The sequence below is a fragment of the Carlito syrichta genome, unplaced genomic scaffold (genome assembly GCF_000164805.1).
Source record: "Carlito syrichta isolate Samal-C Ts95f unplaced genomic scaffold, Tarsius_syrichta-2.0.1 Scaffold287509, whole genome shotgun sequence".
Taxonomy (NCBI): Eukaryota; Metazoa; Chordata; class Mammalia; order Primates; family Tarsiidae; genus Carlito; species Carlito syrichta.
Genome location: NW_007231605.1, coordinates 294495 through 298415, shown reverse-complemented (window position 1 = coordinate 298415; position 3921 = coordinate 294495). Strand labels below are relative to the sequence as shown.

The 3921-nt window shown below is 42.4% G+C and overlaps 1 protein-coding gene across 2 annotated transcripts in view; it reads left to right on the top strand.

Annotated features, from left to right (window-relative positions):
* The first annotated feature begins 169 nt into the window (after window positions 1–169).
* Window positions 170–3921, top strand: part of HP1BP3 (heterochromatin protein 1 binding protein 3) — a 41651-nt gene continuing 37899 nt past the window's right edge. The window contains exon 1 of one of the 2 annotated variants that reach the window (XM_008052787.2): window positions 170–273. The gene's annotated coding sequence lies outside the window, so the exon portion shown is untranslated. The remainder of the gene's footprint in view (window positions 274–3921) is intronic. The other variant, XM_021709855.1, reaches the window with a different exon arrangement.

Sequence of the window (3921 nt, the reverse complement as noted above, 5' to 3'; positions counted from 1 at the left end):
TCCGCTGCTGGCTTTGCTGCTGCGACGGCGGCCTTGCGCTTTCCCTGTCCGGTGGGCACACCTAGACCGGGGAGCTCGGCGTGGCTGGGATCTGAGCAGAGCTTCGGTGGGTCGCCCGGAAGTGAAAACGGTCAGTGTGAGCACCTGGAAGAGATGCAGGCAGGAGCGGTGCAGTGGGAGCCCCAGGTCGGGGTTTGGGTACTGTCTGTGACCGAGGACAGTCGCTTAACCTTTTAGAGGGAGAATTCTCTCCTGCACGGAGGACTGGACAAGGTGAAGTGTGCGGCCCCTTCCGCGTGTGCAGTCTCTCTCTGTTGCTTAGTGCGCTTCCTGACGCTTTCTTGCATTGAACAGGGAGACTCCAGATAGAAGTAATGTCTAGAATTCGCCTGGGACTTGATGAGCAAGCTGGCTCGTCTTAGAGTGAAGTCAGACGTGACCAGCGAGTGTCGTTTGGGTATAGGCATACAGCGATTACCATCTTTTAAACATTTTGTGGCTCTTCACGAATGTTTTGTGTGATTTGTTTTAAAGTAAAAGTAACATTTTAAAGTTTTCTTTTTAGCTTTGTTTTTAAGCTTGGAAGATTGTGGGCTCTGCGTTGGTGGAGGAGGTGTACTGATTTCTTAATATATATATGAAATTTTAATTTTTTTATCTTTAATAAAAAAAAGAGTCTCACTGTGTTGTCCAGGCTAGTCTCGAACTCCTGGCCTCAGGTGATCTCCTCACCTTGGCCTCCCCATGTGTTGGGATTACAGGCGTAAGCCAACACGCTCCGCCAGAAAGTTTCAATCTTCATGCAGTTAGGCTGTGATTATTTTCTGTTGAGGGGCCACTTAGTGTCTTTGGCATCTATGCCCAGGATAGATGCTAAGTACATACTTATATACATGACTTACTGAAAATGAAAATGAAAAACGTAGCCAGCAATCATATTACTGGCATGTTTTTTGTGACATGATTAAATCTGAATATAGTGGAAGACTTTAGATTCAGAACAATGTAAAGTATTCATTGCATAACTAATGACATAATGTATTACGTATATTTTATGGTAAATTAAAGTTATAGTACTTTTCCTAAAATGCAGGTTATCAGGGATATCAGTAAACTGAAATCCATTGTTAAACTTTTACTTAATTTTTCTTTTGTTTTCTTGTAACATAGAGGGAATAAATTTGTGAAATTTGGGGCTTTTACTTAGCCGTTCTTCGCTTATTACCTGCTTTAAGACAATTTAATTTAAGTATTTCCCCAGACAAAAGAAGATCTTTGTATGGTTAATATAATATTAAACTTAAAAAATAAACCGATGACCATAGGAGGGCTCCATAAATAAACCACAAATAAACCCAGATTATTTGTTTTGGTACATACAAGAACCCAGGAGGATCGGGCGTGGTGGCTGAAGCCTGTAGTCTCAGTACTTTGGGAGGCCGAAGTGAGAGGATTGCCTGAGCCCAGGGGTTCGAGACCAGCCTGGGCAACTTGGCGACATCTTGTCTCTACAATAAATCAAAATATTAGCTGGGCTTGGTGGTACCTGGCTGTAGTTCCAGTTACTTGGAAGACTGAGGCAGAATCGCCTAAGCCCAGTAGATCGATGCTGGGGTGGCCATGAGCATGCCACTGCCCTCCAGCCTGGGTGACAGAATGAGACTAACTCAAAAAAAAAAAAAGAACCCAGGAGGAAAACATAAATGAGTTGTATTTATTCATTCTTTTATTTAACAAATATTTGTATCTTTTTTTTTTAAGTTGGAGACTCACTCTGTTCCCCAGCTGGAGTGCAGCGGCACCCTTACAGCCACCACGACCTCGACCTCCTGGGCTAAGGCGATCCTTCTGCCTCAGCCTTCCAAGTAACTGAAACTATAGCCAACACCACCACACCCAGCTAATTTTTTGATTTATAGTAGAAACGAGATCACACCAAGTTGCCCAGGCTGGTCTTGGACTCCTGGGCTCAGGCAATCCTCTCGTCTCCACCTCCCAAAGTGTTGGGATTTCAGACGTGAGCCACTGCACCTAGCTTCATTTAACAAATATTTGTTGAGTATCTATTCTATGCCTAGTATGTTGAGGCACCAAGTATGCAGCAGTGAACCAGCTAGATAAGATCCCCGTCAGGAAACAGGTATGGCAGGCTTAAAGTCTGATCATTTAGAACTGCAGAAGCAAAAAGTTGAGTTACTAGGTTCATGGTGATGTTAAGTCAGTGTGAATTAACCATGCATATGTAGTTAGCTCTGTAGTGAACAGTAAATTTATTAAATAAGCCATTAATCCATCTGTTATAAAGAAGGTATTACAAATTGAAGCTTTATAATTCTGTGACCTTTACAAAGGAAATAAGCTGAAGCAAACTTTTCATAATATTTATCACATTGCTTGAGAAGGTTGAGACTGCAGTTAGCCACAGTACTCCAGCTTAGGCAAGAAAGTGAGACACTGTCTCTATGGGTTTTATTTTTCAAGTTGTCTTCATGCATAATGAATAGTAATAAGTATTTGTAGATGTTATTGCTCATTCACCTTTTTTTTCCCGTAAATGTTTATTCAGCACCTACTATGTGTTGAACTCTGTTCTGGGTGCATTAAAGTCCTAGTCCTTGTAGTGCTTGCATTCCATTGAGAGAGACACATAATAAACAAGCTAACAAACATTCAAATTCAGGTGTTGTTAAATGCTGTAATGAAAATTGAAGTCTGGGCACAGTGGCTTACTCTTGTACCCAGCACTTTGGGAGGCCAAACCAGGATTGCTGGAGCCCAGGAATCTGAGACCATTCTAGGCAACATAGCAAGACCTGGTCTCTATATAAAGTAAAAAAAAAATTAGCCAGGCATGGTTGCGTGTGCCCTAGTCACAGGAGTACTCATCAGTCTAGAGGCTACAGTGAGCCTTGATCGCACAATTGCACTCCAGCTTGGGTGACAGTGTAACACCCTGGCTCAACAACAACAAAAAAATTGAAGAATAAGAAAGATGGAAGGTCTTTCTGAAGGATGAAATTGAGCAGAAACCCGGTTGAAGAGTCTGGGGAAAGAGTGTTCAGTTTATCATTTTTTTTGTTTTGTTTTATTTCTTGAGTGTTCAGTTTAAAAGAACAGTAAATGCAATACCCTGGGGCAGGAATGAGCAGAACACATTGCAAGAGCCAAAAGGTCTGTGTGCCAGGAGCCAAAAGGGGTAGAGTAATAGGAGGTGAGATTAGTGACATGAAGGGGTAGTATAAGGAGATTTTATTTATTTATTTAGTATTTATTTGTTTTTTGAGTTGGAGTCTCACTCTGTCACCCAGGCTGGAGTGCAGCAGTACGCTCATGGCCACTGTAGCCTCAACTTGCTGGACTCAGACAATTCTTCCGCCTCAGCCTTCCAGGTAGCTGGAACTAGTTCCAGCTAGTTTTTTGATTTATGTAGAGACAGTTCTTGCCAAGTTGCCCAGGCTGTGCTCAAACCCGTGGGCTCTGGCAATCCCCTCACCTTGGCCTCCCAAAGTGCTGGGATTACAGACTTGAACTCCTGCTCCTAGCCGTTTTAGTAGGTTTAAATCAGGAGAATGTCAGGATCTATTTTTTTGGTGTATGTAGCCGGAAGGGTTGAGTAAATCAGTTTATTTCTTAGTTATTCCTACTTGGGCATACTTTGCTGGCCTAATTTAAATTTATCACTCTTGTCTTTAGGTTAATGATATCTGATGTCTTCATGGACTGTAAGCTTGTTGTTGTCCTGATTTTTTTTTTTTACTTTTAAATTTTTTATTTTAAATTGTGGGGTACAATTCAGGGTTAGGTATAGAAATATTCATTATGCAGATACCCTTGTTGATGAGGTATGTCCCCCCTTCCCCAGGCAGATTACAACTACTGCCAATCCTACCTCCCCCCCCCCCCCCCCCCCCCCCCCCCCCC